Consider the following 21151-nt stretch of genomic DNA (forward strand, 5'->3'; position numbering starts at 1 on the left):
TCAATGTTGAAATCATATTGATTATATACTTTGCAACCAAAAACAGATAAGTTCAATACACCCAATTAAAACAATGTTTTGGATTGACTGTGTCTCTGGTTGGTCATGAGCTTGTTATTGAAAGGTTGAGACTTAAATTAAAAAAAAATTAGGGAAACAATCAAATCAAATAAGTTTGACTTACATAATATCCCTCATTAATTTTGAAGTGGAAGTGTTGAATAGATTTAATGGAATAGACCTAATAAACAGAGGGCACAAAGAATTAAAAAGTCACAATATTGTATAGAATGCAGCAACAACAATAACAAAACTTCTCAAAGAGAAAGAACAAAAAAGCAAAATGTCTCTCTAATGAGGCTTTACAAATAGAAAATGAAAGGAGAGTGGAAAAGGTAAACCCAATGCAAAAATTTCATAGAACAAGAGGGATAACATTTTTCTTAAATAAACAATACTAAGAAATAACAGAAAGTAATAGAACTGGAAGAACAAGAGATCTCTTCAATAATATAAGTGATATCAAGAAAAAAAGTTTTCATGCAAAAATGGGCATGATAAGACTTTTTAAAGCAAAATAACAGAAGTTGGATATATTTTTAAAAGGCAAGAATATACAGAATTGTTTTGAAACATGACAACCATAATGGTATGGTTCCTAAGCTAGAGTCAGATATCCTGAAGAATAAAGTCAAATGGGGTTTAGGAAGTATTGCTAACAATTAGGTTAGTAGACATAACAGGATTTCAGTACAACTGTTTAAGCTTTTAAAGGATGATATGGTAAAGAGTTGCAATCAATATGCTAGCAAATCTGAAAAACTTAGCAATGATCAATGGATTAGAAAAGATCAGTTGATGTCCCAATCCTAAAGGCAAAGAAAAAGAAAGTGTAATTATTGAACTCATTTCACAAGCCAGTAAGATTATGCTTAAGAATCTGCAAGCTAGACTTAAGAATATTTGAATGAAGAATTACCAGAAGTGTAGGCTGTTTTTTGAAGAGGCAGAGGAACTAGATGCTATTGCTAATTTTTGCTAGATTATGGAGAAAAAAGAGAGTTCCAGGATGTGTGTGTATGTGTGTGTATGTGTGTTCATATATACATACATGCACATGTATTTATTTCATTGACTACAATAAATCCTTTGCCTCTGTGAAAAACAAAAAAATGGCAAATCTTCAAAAAGATGGAAATACTATATTACCTTACTTATCTTCTGAGAAACCTATGTAAACCAATAAACACCAAGTAGAACTAAACATTAAACAACTGAATGGTTTAAGATTGGAAAAGGAGTATATCAAGGTTATGTTATCACTCTATTTGTTTAACTTATATGCAGAATACACCATGAGAAATGCCAGGCTAGAAGAATCAAAAGCTGAAATTAATGTTGTGTAGAGAAATATTAATGATTTCAGATATACATATGGTATAATATTGATACCAGAAAGAGAATAAGAATTAAGATGCCTTTCAATGACTGTGAAAGAAAAGAAAGTAATAAGGGATTTGAAGTTTGATATAAAAAAAAAAAGAAAAAAGAAAAGTAACCCTAAGATCATGGCATTACCTCCTGACAAATTGAAGCAAAAGAACTGTAAGCAGTGGCAGATTTTATTTTCCTGGACTCAAAGATTCTTGCAGATAGCATCTGCACCAAGAAATTAAAGATACTTGTTGCTTGGAAAAATAGCTATGATGAATCTCAACAGCATATCCAAAAACAAACACATCACCTTGCTAAATCCATATAGTTAAAGCTATGTTTTTTCCAATAGCAATATATGATTTTGAGAGTTGGACGAGGAGCTGTAGAATCGACACTTTCAAATTGTGGTGCTGGAAAAGATTTCTAAGAGTCTTTTGGGCAGCAAGAAAATCAGAGCAGTCAATATTTAAGGATATTAATTCAGACAGGCAGAGATAATATGATGGCTAAAAGTAAGCAACTTGTCTGAACTTTCCCCCAAATCTATCTGATAACTTTAAAAAACAGCATAATATAATCCCTGAAGTAGCAGAACCCACAAATGGACATGGTGAAATAATTTTCCAGTATTTGACAAACCCAAAGATTCCACCTTTTGGTAGAAGAACTCACAATTTGAAAAAAAAAAAAACTTCTTCTGGGAAAAACTAGAAACCTGTATGGCAGAAACTAGGCATTGACCCACACCTAACACCACATACTAAGAAAGGTCAAAATGGGTTCATGATTTAGACATAAAGAGTAATATTAAAAGTAGATTAGAAGAACATAGGATAGTTTACCTCTTGTAACTGTAGAGAAGGAAGGAATTTGTGTCCAGAGAATAACTGGGTCTCATAACTGAATACTCAAATAGATAATTTTGATTACATTAAGCTAAAAATTTTGGTACAGGCAAAATCAAAAGGGAAACAATACATTAGGAAAAGGATTGTTTATATTTAAGCATTCTGATAAAGGCTTCATTTCTAAAATATATAGAGAATTGACTCAAATGTATATGAATTCAAAGAATTCTCCAATTGATAAGTAGTCAAAGGATATGAACAGAAAATTTTCAGATGAAGAAATTAAATCCATTTCTAATCATATAAAATGGTATTCTAAATTATTATTGATCAGAGAAATGCAAATTAAGACAACTCTGAGACATCATTACATACCTCTCAGATTGGCTTAAGATGAAAAGAAAAGACAATAATGAATGTTGGAGGGGATGTAGGAAAACTGGGACACTGACATTGTTAGTGGAACTGTTAATGGATCCAACCATTCTGGAGAGCAATTTGAAACTATGTTGAAAAAGTTATCAAACTGGATACCCTTTAATCCAGCAGAGTTTCTTTGTGTGTGTGGGTGTGTATGTGTATGTATGTGTGTAACTTTTCTTTTTTTTTTTAAATTATAGCTTTTTATTTACAAAACATATAGGTGAGTAATTTTTCAACACTGATTCTTGCAAAACATTCTGTTCCAAATTTTCCCTTTCTTCCCCCACCCCTTCCCATAGATGGCAGGTAGTCCAATACATGGTAAATATGTTAAAATATATGCTAAATCCAATATATATATATATACACATATACATTTATCTTGCTGCACAAGAAAAATAAGATCTATAAAGAAAGAAAAAAACTGTGAAGGAAAATAAAATGCAAGCAAACAATATCAGAAAGAGTGAAAATGCTATGTTGTGGTCCACACTCATTTCTCATAATCCCCTCTCTTGATGTAGATGACTCTCTACATTACTGAACATTAGAACTGGTTTGAATCATCTCATTGTTGAAGAGAGCCATGTCCATCAGAATTGATCATCATCTAGTTTTGTTCTTGCCATATATAATGATCTCTTGGTTCTACTCATTTCAATTAACATCAGTTCATGTCTCTCCAGGCCTCTCTGAAATCATCCTGCTGATAATTTCTTTTTTTACTGTTTATATTATTATTGTTATTATAGATTTTATTAACAAAACATATGCATGGGTAATTATTCAACACTGACCCTTACAAAAACTTTTATTCCAATTTTTCCCCCCCTTCCCCTCACCCTCTCCCCCAGATGGCAGGTAGACCAATACATGTTAAATATATTAAAGTATATGTTAAATGCATGTATGTATGTATATATATATGTATATGTATATATAAATATATATATATATATATATATATATATATATATATATATATATATATATATATATAGTTATCTTGTGGCACAAGAAAAATCGGATTTAGAAAGAAGATAAAAATAACCTGGGAAGAAAAACAAAAATGCAAGCAAACAACAACAGAAAGAGTGCAAATGCTATGTTGTGGTCCACACTCATTTCCTAGTATTCTTTCACTGGGAGTAGCTGATTCTGTTCATTACTGATCAATTGGAACTGGTTTGGATCCTCTCATTTCCAAAGATAGCCACTTCCATCAGAATTGATCCTCATATAGTATTGTTAAAGTGTATAATGATCTCCTGGTACTACAGATTTCATTTAGCATCAGGTCATGTAAGTCTCTCCAAGACTATCTGTATTCATCTGCTGTTCATTTCTTCCAGAATAATAATAAAGGGACATACAGGTCCCTTTCCCTTCTTTAATATCTCTTTGGGATATAAGCCCAGTAGTAACACTTCGGGGTCAGTATAGTTCCAAATTACTCTCCAGAATGGTTGGATCTATGCAAAATTCCACCAAAAATGCATTAGTGTCCCAGTTTCCCACAACCCCTCCAACAATTGTCATTATCTTTTGCTATCATCTTAGACAATCTGAAAGGTGTGTACTTTTATCTCAGAGTTGTCTTAATTTGCATTTCTCAGATCAATAATGATTTGGAACACCTTTTCATATGAGTAGAAGTAGTTTCAATTTCTTCATCAGAAAATTGTTCATATTCTTTGACCACTTATCAAATAGGAATTACTTATAATTTTATAAATTTGATCGTTCTTTCTATATTTTATAAATGAGACCTTTATCAGAATCCTAAGCTATAAAGAAGTTTTCCCAACTTTGTATTTCCTTTTGAATCTTGTTTCTGTTGGTTTTGTCTGTGCAAAAATTTTTAATTTAATGTAATCAAAGTTGTCCATTTTGTCTCTCACAATGTTCTCTAGTTCTTCTTCCTTCATAAATTCTTCCTTTCTCTAAAGATCTCATACATAAGTAATCCCTCATTTTCTTAATTTGCTTATAGTAATACTCTTTATACCCAAATCATGTACCCATTTTGACTTTTTATGTTATGGAGTGTGAGATGCAGTCTATGCCAATATTTTCCACTGTTCCCAGTAATTTTCTGAAATAGTGTGTTCTTGTTTTAGAAGCTGCAGTTTGGGATTTTATCAAATACTACATAACCGTAGTCATTGATTATTGTTGTGTGCATATATATCATTCTACTAATCCACCACTCCAAAATAGGGAATTTTCAATTATTTTTGATGAAAAGAGCAGAGATGTAGAAAAAATGTAATCATCCAATGCAGTACTCAAGAGAAATATAAGAGAATAAAAAGGGAAGAAAAAAAATCCATGCTTTTTAAAGGTTAAAATGTTTACATTACTATATGGGAAGATAATGTATTTAACTTTTGAGAAATATATCTTTGTTAGAGGCATATTTATAGGGTGTAGTTATAAGATGACTTTTCATGTAAGGCTATAAAAGGACACGAGTGGTTGAAAAGGGTTTAAATTGGAAGAAAAGGAAAGGGGAGGTTAAGTGGGGTAAATTACATATCATGAAGAGGCAAAAAAAAGACAATGCAGTTGAGAGAAAGAAAGGGGGGAAATGAATGTTGTTTGAACATTTTCATATACTGATGCAATAAAAATTACATGTAATAACAGACATTAAAACTAAATAATGTAATCCTAAATAAAGAGTGGGTGAAACAACAAATCATAGAAACAATCACTAATTTCTTGTGACAATGATAATTATGAGACAACACACAAAAATTTTTGGGATGCAACAAAACCATTTCTATAGGAACATTTTATATCACTAGATACTCACATGAAAAAAATAGAGAGAGCAGATCAATGAATGAACATTCAACTAAAAAATGAGAAAAATAACAATTTAAAGCCTCTCATTAAATTCCAAATTTAAAATTCTGAAAATAAGAGATTAAAAACTGAAAGTAAGAAAACTATTGAACTAATAAAGAAAACTACGTGTTGATGTTATGAAATCCAACAAAATAGACAAACCTTTAATTAATTTGATTAGAAAAAGGAAAGAAGAAAATCAAATTGTTAATATCAAAAAAAATGAAAATCAACATTCCACCAATGAAGAGAAAATTAGAGCAAAAATCAAGAGCTATTTTGTCGAACTGTATTCCAATCAATCTGATAATCTAACTGAAATGGATAAATACTTACAAAAATATAGATTTCCCAGTTTAGCAGAAGAGGAAATAAATTACTTAAATAGTCCTATTTTTTAACAACAAATTGAACAAGTCATTTATCAACTCCCTAAGGAAAAAAAAATCAGCAGATGGATTTACGTAGGAATTCTACCAAACATTTAAACAACAATTAATTTCAGTACCATACAAACTACTTGAAGAAATAGGAAAAGGAGTCTTACCAAATTCTTTTTATGACACATATATGGTACCACTACAGCAAAAATTTGTAAGAAAGCAGAAAAATGGGACTTTTTTTTTTTACATCCAAAGGTTCTAAAACAGGTCTTGTTTCTAAAATATATAGAGAATTGACAAAAATTTATAAAAATACTAGCCATTTTCCAATTGATAAATGGTCAAAAAATATGAACAGGCAATTTTTGGATGAAGAAATTAAAGCAATTTCTAGTCATATAATAGAATACTCTAAATCATTATTGGTTAGAGAAATACTCATTAAAAGGTACAATTAAACACCTCTCACATTGACTAAGATGACAGGAAAATATAATAATAAATGCTGGAAGGCTTGTGGGAAAACATTAATGCATTATTTGTGCAGTTGTGAAAAATCCAACCTTTCTTTACAGCAACTTGCAAATAAGCCCAAAGGGCTATGAAACTGCATACCATTTGATCCAGCAATGTCTCAACTGGGTCTGTATCCCAAAGAGATCATAAAGTAGGGGGGAAAACCATATGTTCAAAAATGTTTGTAGCAGTCCTTTATGTAGTGACAAGGAACTAGAAACTGAGTGGATGCCCCTCAGTAGGGGAATGACTAAATAAGTTATATTACATGGATGTGATACAATATTATTGTTCTACAAGAAATGATCATCAGGGTGATTTCAGAAAAGCTTGTAGAGACTTACAGGAACTGATGCTAAGTGAAGTGTGTAGAACCAAAAGACCATTCTATTCTGCAACCACAAGATTTTGTGTGCTGTTCAACTGTGATGGACTTGATGTGTTTTAACATTGAGGTAATTCGGTCCAGTTCCAATAGAGTTCTGATGGAGAGAAACATCAGCATCCACAGAGAGAACTATGGGAACTTAATGTGTATCACAACAGCATTTTCATATTTTTGTTGTTGTTGTTTGCTTGCTTGTTTCTTTTTTCTCTCATTTTTTTTTCCTTTTTTGATCTGATTTTTCTTGTGCAGCATGATAATTGTGGAAATATATTTAGAAGAACTGCATATATTTAACCTATATAGGATTACTTGATTCCAGAGAAATGGGGTGGTAGGAAGTGAGGAAGAAAAACATGCAACTCAAGGTTTTTCTTTTTTTAAACTTTTTATTTTGAAAATATATGCATAGATAGTTTTCAACATTCACCCTTCAAAATCTTTTGTTCCAAATTTTTTTATCCCTCTCTTTCCTCTACCCTCTTCCCCCTAGACAAACTCAATATTTTTCAAGGGTGAATGTTTTGAAAACTATCTTTGCATGTATTTTGAAAAATAAAAAGCAATTACAAAAAATTAAGGAAAAAAGAAACAGAAAAAGAAAATTATCAGCAAAAAAATTGAATGAAATAAAAGTAGGATTGGCCAAAAGGAAAGGAAGAACAAAAGTTCATTGAAAAAAATTATGAGAAAAATTAGTTAGAAGAATGTTAGAGCTAGCCAAATGGAATCAAATGATTTTATAAAGAATCAAGAAATAATAAAATAAAAACAAAAGAATGAAAAATGAAAACAAGCTAAAATATAATATTAGAAACATAACTTGCCTAGAAAATAATCCAGGAGAGATAAATTTAAAACTACTGAACTACACGAAATTCACAATTAAAAAGCAAACTAGATATTATCTTTCAAATTATCAAGGAATATTGCCATGATATTCTATAACCAAAGAATAAAATAGAAATTGAAAGAATCAGCCAATAATCTCCTGAAAAAAATCTCAAAATGAAAATTGATAGTAAATATTACCAATTCCCAGAACTTCCATGGCAAAGGGAAAAATATTGCAAGCAATCACAAAGAAAGAAAAAAAAACACCAAGTGTTATGAAACCATAGTTAGGATAACACAAGACTGTGCAGCTTCTACATTAAAAGAATTGGAGGACTTGAAATATCATATTGCAGAGGGCAAATGAGTTAGGATTACAATCAAGAATGGTCTATTCATCCAAATTGAGTATAATATTTTTGGAGAGAAACATATTCAATGAAATATAAGACTTTCAAGAATTCTTGATTAAAAACAGAGTTGAAGAGAAAACTTTACTTTTAATACAAGATTTAACAGAAGCATAAAAAAAGTAAACAGGAAAGAGAAATGTTAAGGCATTTAATAAAGTTAAACTGTTTATATTCCTAAATTGAAAGATCATATTTCTTTTTTTTTTAATTTTATTTAATAGTCTTTTATTTACAGAATATATACATGGGTAACTTTACAGCATTAACAATTGCCAAACCTCTTGTTCCAATTTTTCACCTCTTACCCCCCCACCCCCCCCCTAGATGGCAGGATGACCAGTAGATGTTAAATATATTAAAATATAAATTAGATACACAATAAGTATACCTGACCAAAACGTTATTTTGCTGTACAAAAAGAATCACACTCTGAAATATTGTACAATTAGCTTGTGAAGGAAATCAAAAATGCAGGTGTGCATAAATATAGGGATTCGGAATTCAATGTAATGGTTTTTAGTCATCTCCCAGAGTTCTTTTTCTGGGCATAGCTAGTTCAGTTCATTACTGCTCCATTAGAAATGATTTGGTTGATCTTGTTGCTGAGGATGGCCTGGTCCATCAGAACTGGTCATCATATAGTATTGTTGTTGAAGTATATAATGATCTCCTGGTCCTGCTCATTTCACTCAGCATCAGTTTGTGTAAGTCTCTCCAGGCCTTTCTGAAATTATCCTATTTGTCATTTCTTACAGAACAGTAATATTCCATAATATTCATATACCACAATTTATTCAGCCATTCTCCAATTGATGGACATCCATTCAGTTTCCAGTTTTTAGCCACTACAAAAGGGCTGCCACAAACATTCGTGCACATACAGGTCCCTTTCCCTTCTTTATAATCTCTTTGGGATATAATCCCAGTAGTAACACTGCTGGATCAAAGGGTATGCACAGTTTGATAACTTTTTGAGCATAGTTCCAAACTACTCTCCAAAATGGTTGGATTCGTTCACAACTCCACCAACAATGCATCAATGTCCCAGTTTTCCCGCATCCCCTCCAACAATCAAACAATCATCATTATTTTTTCCTGTCATCTTAGCCAATCTGACAGGTGTATAGTGGTATCTTAGAGTTGTCTTAATTTGCATTTCTCTGATTAATAATGACTTGGAGCATCTTTTCATATGACTAGAAATAGTTTCCATTTCTTCATCTGAGAATTGTCTGTTCATATCCTTTGACCATTTTTCAATTGGAGAATGGCTTGATTTTTTATAAATTAGAGTTAATTCTCTATATATTTTGGAAATGAGGCCTTTATCAGAACTTTTGACTGTAAAAATATTTTCCCAGTTTATTGCTTCCCTTCTAATCTTGTCTGCATTAGTTTTGTTTGTACAAAAACTTTTCAGTTTGGTATAATCGAAATTTTCTATTTTGTGATCAGTAATGATCTCTAGTTCTGCTTTGGTCATAAAGACCTTCCCCTTCCACAGGTCTGAGAGGTAAACTATCCTGTGAGACTAAGGGGTGAAAGTGTCACTGCCCCAGGCCGGAGCCTCTTGTGGGACTGTGAGTATTAGCAGCTGACCTCAGACCGCCCCCCGAACTCTGCCCCAGTGTCCCTGCCCAATGCAAATCGGCCCTGGAAAAGCTCTATGGCCCCAAGCCGAGCTCCCCACTGTGCAGATTGGAGGCTAACCCGGCCTCCTGCCGTGCAGGATCACAGCTGCCCCAAGGAAAACCCCATACTGCGGGTTGGGGCTGCATGCTTGAGCTGAGATCTGTGCTCTCACTTTCGGTTTGAGGCTCTCCTCAGAACCTAATTTCTCTCCCAGTCTGCGCTGATCTCCCCCCTGGCCCTGGAACCAACCTTTTTTGGCGAGACTGCAGATTTTCTTCGGCTGGTGAGTTGTTCTACTTCTTATCTTTACGAATTGTAGCAGTCAAGACTATTTTTGAGGCTCGATATAATATTGATAAAGAGGGTAAGAGAAGAGCTTAGAAAGTCCCGTGTGTCTTCTCCGCCATCTTGGCTCCGCCCCTGAAAGATCATATTTCTAATTCAAAAGTATTTTCTCTTTATTAGAGAAGTTGGAAGTTATAGACAGAGGGCAAAGATGTGAGTTGACTGTGAAGGGATAAAATCTAAAAAAAATAAAATTAAGAGGAAGTGGGATACACTGAGAGAAAGGAGAAGAGAGAGGTAGAATGATATAAATTATCTCAAATAAAAGAAGCAAGAAAAATTTACAATGAAGGGAAGATCAGGGATACTGGAGGGGAGGGTGTGAATGAATCTTACTATTATCAGAATTGGTTCAAAGAGAGAATAACATACATATTCAAGTGGGTTTAGAAATCTATCTGATACTAAAACAATGTGGGAAGAGAAAGGGATAAGAGAAGGAGGCAGATGATAGAAGAGAGGGCTTATTGGAGGAAGGGGTGAACAGTAGCAAAATTCTTTGAGTATCAACAGGCTAAAAGAAAAGAAAGAATATAATAAACAGTGAGATAGGATGGAGAGAAATACAGCTAGCAATCATATCTTAAAAAAATATTTTGAAGAAAGTTTCTCTGATAAAGGCTTCCTTTCTCAAAAGAAGAAAGAACTGAGTCATGTTTATAAAAATCAGGGTTATTGATAAATGATTGAAGAGATATGAATAGTTTTCAGATGAAGAATCAAATAGCCATATAAGATGTTCTTTTTTTTTTAATAATTATAACTCTTTATTGACAGTAGATATGCATGGGTATTTTTTACAACATTATCCCTTGCACTCACTTCTGTTCCGATTTTTCCCTTCCCTCCCTCCACCTCCTCCTTTAGATGGCAAGCAGTCTTATACATGTTAAATAAGTTATTGTATATCCTGGATACAATATATGTGTGCAGAACTGTACAGTTCTCTTGTTTCACAAGAAGAATCAGATTCAGAAGGTAAAAATAACCTGGGAAGAAAAAAATGCAACTAATCCACATTCATTCCCCAGTGTTCCTTCTCAGGGTGTAGCTGATTTTGTCCATCATTGATCAGTTGGCACTGAATTAGATCTTCTCTTTGTCAAACATATCCATTTCCATTAGAATACATCCTCATACAGTATTGTTGTTGAAGTGTATAATGATCTCCTGGTTCTGCTCATTTCACTCAGCATCAGTTCATATAAGTCTCTCCAAGCCTCTCTCTATTTATCCTGTTGGTCATTTCTTACAGAACAATAATATTCCATAACATTCATATACCACAATTTACCCAACCATTCCCCAATTGATGGTTATCCATTCATTTTCCAGTTTCTAGCCACTACAAAAAGGGCTGCCACAAACATTTTGGCACATACAGGTCCCTTTCTCTTCTTTAGTATTTCTTTGGGATATAAGGCCAATAGTAGCACTGCTGGATCAAACTATTATGCAGTTTGATAACTTTTTGGGCATAATTCCAGATTGCTCTCCAGAATGGTTGGATTTGTTCACAATTCCACCAACAATGCATCAGTGTCCCAGTTTTCCCAAATACCCTCTAACATTCATCATTATTTTTTCCTGTCATCCTAGTCTATCTGACAGGTGTGTAGTGGTATCTCAGAGTTGTCTTAATTTGCATTTCTCTGATCAATAGTGATTTGGAACACTCTTTCATATGAGTGGAAATAGTTTCAATTTCATCATCTGAAAATTGTCTGGTCATATCATTTAATAATTTATCAATTGGAGAATGGCTTGATTTCTTATAAATTAGAGTTAATTAACTATATATTTTGGAAATGAGGCCTTTATCAGAAACTTTAACTGTAAAAATGTTTTCCCAGTTTGTTGCTTCCCTTCTAATCTTGTTTGCATTAGTTTTATTTATACTGAGGCTTTTTAATTTGATGTAATTTTTTTTCTATTTTGTGATCAATAATGACATTTAGTTCTTCTTTGTTCACCAATTCCTTCCTCCTCCACAAGTAAACTATGTTATGTTCCTCTAATTTATTTATGATCTCATCCTTTATGACTAAATCATGGACTCATTTTGATCTTACCTTGGTATAGGGTGTTAAGTATTGGGTCCATGCCTAATTTCTGCCATACTAATTTCCAGTTCTACCAGCAGTTTTTGTCAAATAATGAATTCTTATCCCCAAAGTTAGGATCTTTGGGTTGGTCAAACACTAGATTGCTATAGTTATTCACTATTTTGTCCTGTGTATGTAACCTATTCCATTAATCAACTAATATACTTCTTAGCCAATACCAAATGGTTTTGGTGACTGCTGCTTTATAATATAGTTTTGGATCAGGTAACAGCTAGGCCACCCTCATCTGATTTTTTTCATCAATTCCCTTAAAATTCTCTACCTTTAGTTCTTCCATATGAATTTTGCTATTTTTTCTAGGTCATTAAAATAGTTTTTGGGGAGTCTGATTGGTGTAGTACTAAATAAATAGATGAGTTTAGGGAGTATTGTCATTTTTATTACATTTACTCGGCCTATCCAAAAGCACTTAATATTTTTCCAATTATTTAAATCTGATTTTTTTTTGTGGAAAGTGTGTGGAAAGTTTTTTTGTAATTTTGCTCATATAGTTCCTGACTTTCCCTTGACAGATAGATTCCCAAATATTTTATGCTATCATCAGTTATTTTGAATGGAATTTCACTTTGTATCTCTTGTTGTTGTATTTTGTTAGTGTATAAAAATGCTGAGGATTTATATGGATTTATTTTATATCCTGCAATGTTGCTAAAGTTGTGAGTTATTTCTAATAGCTTTTTAGTAGAATCTCTGGGGTTCTCTAAGTATACCATCATATCATCTGCAAAGAGTGATAGTTTGGTTTCTTCATTACCTACTCTAATTCCTTTAATCTTTTTTTCGACTCATTGCTAAGGCTAACATTTCTATTATATTGAATAATATTGAATATTGAATAATAATGGTGATAGTGGGCAACCTTGTTTCACTCTTGATCTTACTGGGGAAGGTTCCAGTTTATCCCCATTATATATGATGCTTACTGGTGGTTTTTAAATATATGTTCCAATTTTAAGTAAAAGTCCATTTATTCCTATCCTCTCAAGGGTTTTTATTAGGAATAGATGTTGGATTTTATCAAATGCCTTTTCTTTTGAGGTGATCATATGGTTTTTGTTAATTTGGTTATTAATATGGCCAATTATATTGATAGTTTTTCTAATATTGAACCAGCTATGCATTCCTGGTATAAATTCTATTTGATCATGGTGTATTATCCTGGGGATGATTTTCTCTAGTCTTTTTGTTAATATCTTATTTAAGATTTTACCATCAATATTCATTAGGGAGATTGGTCTACAATTTTCTTTCTCTGTTTTCAACCTACCTGGTTTAGGTATCAGTACCATATCTGTGTCATAAAAGGAATTTGGTAGGACTCCTTCATTCCCTATTTTTTTCAAATAGTTTATATAGCATTGGAGTTAATTGTTCTTTAAATGTTTGGTGGAATTCACATGTAAATCCATCTAGTCCTGGGGAATTTTTCTTAGGAAGTTGGTTAATAGCTTATTCCATTTCTTTTTCTAAAATGGAATTGTTTAACCAATATACTTCTTCATCTGTTAATCTGGGCAAGCTATATTTTCAAGATATTCTTCACTTTCATTTAAGTTATTGAATTTATTGGGATAAAGTTGGGCAAAGTAACTCCTAATTATTAATTTTCTCTTCATTAGTGGTGAGTTCTCTTTTTTTCATTTTTAAGACTTAACAATTTGATTTTCCTATTTCCTTTTTTAAATCAGATTTACTAAGGGTTTTTCTATTTTGTTGTTTTTTTCATTGAAACAACTCTTAGTTTTATTAATTTAATAGTTTTTTTTTTTACTTTCAATTTTATTGATCTCTCCTTGTATTTTTAAAATTTTAAGTTTAGTGTTTGACTGGGGGGTTTTAATTTGTTCTTTTTCTAGCATTTTTAGTGGCAAGCCCAATTTATTGACCTTCTCTTTCTGTATTTTATGCAATTAGACCTCTAGAGATATGCGATTTCCCCTTATTTCCCTTATTGGCTACATCCCACACATTTTGGTATGACATCTCATTATTGTCATTTTCTTGGGTGGAGTTATTAATTTTGTGTATATTTTGCTGTTTCACCCAATCATTCTTTAGTATGAGATTATTTAGTTTCCAATTATTTTTTTGGTCTGTTATCCCCTGGCTTTTTATTGAATGTAATTTTCATTGCATTGTGTTCTGAAAATGATGCATTTACTATTTCTGCCTTACTGCATTTGAGTTTGAAGTTTTTATGTCCTAATATATGGTCAATTTTTGTATAAGTTCCATGAACTGCTGAGAAGAAAATGTACTTTCTGTCTCCATTTAGTTTTCTCCAAGGATCTATCATATCTACCTTTTCTAGTATTCTATTTACCTCTTTGACTTCTTTCTTATTTATTTTGTGGTTTGATTTATCTAATTCTGAGTGTTCAAGGTTGAGATCTCCCACTATTATAGTTTTGCTGTCAATGTCTTCTTGCAGCTCTCTTAATTTTTCTTTTAAGAATTTAGATGCTACACCACTTGGTGCATATATGTTTAATATAGATATTGCTTCATTATCCATGCTACCCTTTAGCAAGATATAGTGCCCTTCTTTATCTTTTAATTAGATCAATTTTTGCTTTTTCTTGATCTGAGATGAGGATAGCTACTCCTGCTTTTTTTTACTTCACCTGAAGCATAGTAGATTCTGCTTCAACCTTTTACTTTTACTCTGCATGTATCACCCTGCTTCAGAAGTGTTTCTTCTTTTCCTCACAATTTCTGTATTCTCTTCCCCATAGCTTACTCCTTTGCTTTTCACTTTTCCCCTCCCACTTTTCAAGGAGGTGGAAGAAGTTTCACCATAAATCAAATATGCCTAATATTTTTCTCTTTAAGCCAATTCTGATGAGAGTATGATATACACTATGTCCATCTCCCTCCATTCTTTCTCTCAGAGATAATAGGTTTCCTTTGCCTCTTCGTGAGATGTAGTACCCCCATTTTATCCTTTTTCTGGTACAATTCCTTTCCATTTCTAGTTTCTAGAACAAATTATACATGTGTTCTTTATATATCTTTATAGCAGAAATATAGTTCCCAAGATTTCCTTTCATCTTTTTACATATCTCTTGGATTCTATATTTAGAGATCAAATTTTTTGTTTAGTTCAGGTTTTTTCATCAGAAATAATTGAAATTCACTTATTTCATTTAATGTCCATTTTCTTCCCTGGGGAAAAAAATGCTCATTTTGACTGGGTAAGTTATTTTTGGTTTCATACCATGTTCATTACCTTTTCAGAATATCATATTCCAGGCCCTTGATACTTTAATGTGGATGTTGCTAGGTCTTGAGTAATCCTTATTGTGGCTCCTCTATATTTGAATTGATTTTTTCTAGCAGCTTGCAGTATTTTTTTCTTTTGCCTGATAGTTCTGGACTTTGGCCACTATATTTCTTGGTGTTTTGATTTTAGGGTCACTTTCAGTAGGTGATTGATGAATTCTTTCCAATTCTATTTTACCCTCTGTTTCTATGACTTCTGGGCAGTTCTTTTTGGTAATTTCCTGGAAAATAGTGTCCGGGCTCTTTTTTTCATCATATTTTTTCAGGGAGTCCAATAATTCTCAGATTGTCTCTCCTAGATCTATTTTCCAGGTCTGTTGTTTTCCCAAGAAGGTATTTGACATTTTTCCCATTGTTTCATTTTTTTGGTTTTGCTTGACTGATTCTTGATGTCTCCTTGAGTCATTCAATTCCATTTGTTCGAGGGAGGGAGGGGGCTGGATGGTATTACTGAACTTTTTCTACAGACTGCTGGGGACAGCAGTGAGGCACTAGCAGGGCAGTAATGACTGCGCTATGTCTGTACTCAGACTCTAAGACTCTGAGAGCATGCTAAGACACTCCAGGTGGGTTTGGCAGGTCCTGAGAGACCCTTGTTATTAAGATTATAGTATTTACCTCCTATGTTTACAGCTTCTCTGCTGGTCTACTGGCTTGCTGCCAAGGCAAAATAGCCACACTGTGATCAAGTTCTTTCCACAGAAATGGCTGAGATCACACTCCACAGCCCTCTGGTCTGCTCAGTGTGAGCTGCCTGCCATGCTCTCACTGCTGCTGCCTGCCCTCAGCCTGCTCTCAGCCTGTGCTCAATCTAATTGTTCCCGCCCTCAAGCCAAAACATATCTTTTCTTGTGACTATCAAGGAAGTTTTCTGTTGGTAATTATTTATGGGTTTTTTTTTCCAGTCAAGCACTAATTCTGAGGCCTTGTCATGAAATACATTCTGAGAACAAAGACAGAGATTGAGTAGATGCATGTGTCCTCTCTGCCATCTTGGCTGGAAGTCCCCCATGTAAGGTGTTCTAAATTGCTATGAATTGAAGAAATTCACATTGAAACAATTGTGAGGTACTAACTCATGTCCATTAGATTGGCTAATCAGACAGAAAAGGAATATGACAAATGTTGGAGGAGTTGTGGGAAACAATGAGACATCAATGCATGCATTATTGGCAAAATTGAGAATGGATTTAAATACTCTTTAGGGCAACTTGAAACTATGGCTAAAGAAAAGGCTGTAAAATAAAGTATATCCTTTGATCTATCAATACCACTACTAGGTCTGTATCCCAAAAGAGGTAAAAAGCAAAAGTGTGCCTATATGTACAAAAATATTTATAACAGCTATTTTCTGGTGGCAGGGAGTTGGAAATTGGGAGAATACTTATCATTTTGAAATGCCTGAACACATTGTGCATGTAATTAAGATAGAATATTATTGTGCTATCAGGAATGGTGAGCAGGACATTCTCAGAAAAACACAGAAAGTTATCCATGAGCTCATGCAAAGTGAAATGTACTGTGTAAAAAAATAATAACAATATTGTAAGATGATAAGCTATAAATTATTTAGTTGTTTTCAACAACACATTGACACAAGACAATCCTGAAGAATTTATCATGCTGATTTAAGAACGCTTTTTAAACTTTATTTTTCTTGAGTTTTTTTTTGTTTTCTTTTATAACATGATTAATATGGAAATATATTTTGCATGACTACACATGTATACCACATATCAAATTCCTTGTATTCATTCATGAGGAAAGTAGGGAAGGAAGAAGGGAGGGAATTTGGAACTAGAGATTTTAAATCAATGTTAAAAATTGTTTTTGCATATAATTCTGGAGACATAAAATAACAATTTTTAAAAAATTGACACTAATCATCGAACAGACAAATTTGGAACCTGAAACTTAAAACATTTTGGCCACATAATGGTAAGCTACAACTCTTGAAAATATTCTGATATTGGGAAAAAAGGATGTAAATGGGAAAAGGAAATGACACAGGATAAAATGAATAGACAGTATAATAGAGGAAATGAACATTAGCTTGAACAGATTTCAGAAGTTAGTGCAGAACAGATGTTGGCAGTCTATGGTACATGGGGTCCTGAAAAATCAGATATGATTGAATGAAAGGACAGCAACATGACTTAGGCATTGTTTGTTAAATCCTAAGGATACAAGGTCAGATTATTAAAAAGAGAACACTTTGTTATGATTTAAAGATTGATATAAATTATTAATTTTTAAAATGGTTGATCTAAATATTTTAAGAAAGTTAAAGTCAAATTAAAAAAAAAAAAAAACAAATATTGCTCAGGTGATTGCCATGTAAGACATTTTCCTGCTGTTAATTTTCGTATTGCTTTCAGTGCTTAGTCATAGAATTTCTAGAGCACACTATATTTTTCTTGGTGCTTCTTTTCCATGTAATTTTCTGCTCATAATATAATTTTTATAGTTCAAATTTTTTAAAAGGCAAGTTTTGAGAAAAAGGTGTGATTTTTTTTTAAATAATCAGATGCCTTTTTATATCATGAGCACTGTCATTTTTAAGAAAAAATATCCTAGGGCAGCTAGGTGGCACAGTGGATATAGAATCAGCCATGAAGTCAGGAGAACCTGAGTTCAAATGTGACTTGAGCCACTTAACGTTTCTTAGTAGTATAACCCTGAGCAAGTCACTAAGTCACTTAACTCCAGTCGTCTCAGCAAAAAAAAAAAAAAAAAAAAAAAAAAAAAAAAAAAAAAAAAAGAATAATATCCCTTGACACAGATCAATGGATATGATTTTTTTGTAGTTTGGCATAACACCAGCCCTCCTCATTGAGGAGATAGCAAATGAAAATGTTTTTCTTTTTATGGGTCTATTGGGCAAATTGTAGTAGAAGTAGAAATTGAGCTGATCTCCTCTTAACATCCACTGATAACATAATCATATTTTTAATAATAATAAAAACTGTAAATATATAAAACTGTAATTTGTGACTAGGAGAAGACAACTATTCTCACAATTTCTTTTTCTCGTTGTTTTTCATTCAATGAATCTAATTTGATTTTCTAACTTTAGTAGAAAGATAATCTTATTTTCTTTTCTAAAATCCAAATTAAAACAATAATGGCAACCAATAACATATGAGAGATTTAATATAAATTATTCAAAAGTATTTCCAATCAAAAAGTAATGTTTTTGCCTATATAATTGAAGGGGCTATCTGTTCATACATAAAGAATGGTATCTCATTTTCCATGAAGGTATGGTTGCAAGGAAAATTTCAAAACATCTTTAGGAGCATTTCAATCTAAACACCACTTTTTGGGTTAAGTTTTCATGATTAATCAGATTGACTTAAACTTACTTTCTCATAGATGCTGCACAACATTAGAAAAATATGAAGGAAGTTTGTCAAAATGTACACATCTAGATGGAAAACTATATTATTGAATTTTCCTCTGCATGTTAAATGATTGCCTCAACTTGAGGCTACCTATGAAGGGAAATAAGATAAGGGGATAGGATGGAAGGAAATATTTGCACTATAAGTACAAATAAAAATAATATGAAGCAAGGTTCTTTAATAAAGACTTCATTTCTCAAACATATAAAGAATTGAATCTAATTTATAAAAATAAGGGCCATTTACCAAATGATAAGTGATCAAGAGGTATGCATAGTTTTCAAATGAAGTAATCAAAGCTATCTAAAACTATTTCAGAGGATGTTCTAAATTGCTATTGATTAGAGAAATGTAAATTGAAACAATTTTTAGGTATTACCTCATACCTGTTAGATTAGCTAATAGAAAAGGAAAAGTGTATGGCAAATAGTAGGAGGTAAGGGAAAAATGAGACTTTAATGAAAACAGAATATTTCTGAGAGTCAGTTTCTTCCTTTGTGAAAGGAGAGAAATATCTATAGGAAGTGCCTCTGAAGGTTGTGCCAAGCCCCAATTATATGTAAAGACCTTTTGGAAACTGAGTGACATATAATACAAAATTATTCATTTCTTCCTTTTAATATAGAGCTGCCATTTAATAAAATGAATAAATTAGCTTATGGTTCATGCATCGTTACAGGTAGAAAGTCCTTCAGAGGTCATCTAATCCAATCCATGCCTGTACTGGAATAACCTATCCATCATTCTTGACAAGTGAATATCCAGTTTTTGGTTGAACACTTCTGTTGAGGAAAAACCCAGTATCTTAGAAAATAACACTTTCTTATTTTGTATAACATTAACTGTTAGGAATTTTTCCCCCTTAAATGAGGCTGATTTTTTTATGTATAGAAATAGAGCTTATTCTTTAAAAGATTACAAGTCACAAATAATTATTTTTCAAAAAGCATTTTTTCAACTTAAAAAGAATGCTCTACTTACTTATTCCTCAAATGTTCTTCAAAATACCCAGCAATTATCCCAGTCACTATTCTAAATATATAGCTACAAAAATATTGTGTTTTTCTTTCTTGGAAACATTGAAATGAATTTGTTAAAAAAAAAAAATTATTACAGATGGGAGACAAGTATTTAAGCATTTAGATATGTTTAGATTGGAGAAGAGAAATGAAAAGAAAAAAGAGTATTAGATTCTATGTTTTCTATATATTTAAAGGGCTGTCATGTGGAAAATAAATGAGATTTATTCTGACTGAATCTTAGGTGAGAACTAGGACCTATGGGTAAAAGTTAAATAGAGACAATTTGGGAGTCAGGATGAAAAATACCTTTTTGAACCACTGGGGCTGTGTAACAATAGAATGTCTTGTTCTGGAAGTCCATGGAGGAGATCATCTTCCTACCTCTGATTAGTGGAGTAAAGTGGCTACATATTTTAAACAAAAGACAGATGAAAAATCCCTTAGGGTTCCTTGCAAGATTGAAATTATATAACATACCATTGAAAAATATTCTCCATAAGATTATATCTGGATAAGCAAGTTTAACTTTTTTAATGTATAACCAACATATTTTAATAACAGTTAATAATAATGATTAAAATTTATGCCCCATCCATCATGCTAAATACTTTATACATCATGTCATTAGATCCTTCAGCTACCTTGGTACATAGGTGCTGTTATTATCCCCATTAAAAGTTAAGGTAACTCAGGTAGACAAGTTAAGGACTTACTCAGGGTTATGCAAATAGTGTCCGAAGTCAGATTTGGAACTCAGATCTTCCTGAATTCAGACCTAGAGCTCTATCCACTATCTAGTTGACCTCTCTACACAAACACCCTTTGTTTTAATCTTTACAAATATTATTATTTTCATTTGAAATAAAAAATTGAGTTAATGAATGAATAATTTTTTTTCAAATTTTCTGTCTTAGATATTGGGAATGTATGTATATATATATATATATATATATATATATATATATATATATATACACACACACACACACACACACACACACACACACAAAAGGGAAGGAAGGATCAGACATTCTCTATAGAGAATATAATACGAGGGAGAAAGTGTTAGTTCTGACAGCAACCATTACAAATACAATTATGCCACACAAAAAAAAATTGTGACATCACTTCCAATAGCAATGGTGACAATGATTTAATTATTGTTGCCAGAACAAGTTCAGGAGATAGAGAGTGTTTTGGTTAATCCTTTGTTTCTAAAGACCAATAACATCAGGACAGTGATGTCTT

This window comes from Sarcophilus harrisii, chromosome 1, assembly GCF_902635505.1.
Source record: "Sarcophilus harrisii chromosome 1, mSarHar1.11, whole genome shotgun sequence".
Taxonomy (NCBI): domain Eukaryota; kingdom Metazoa; phylum Chordata; class Mammalia; order Dasyuromorphia; family Dasyuridae; genus Sarcophilus; species Sarcophilus harrisii.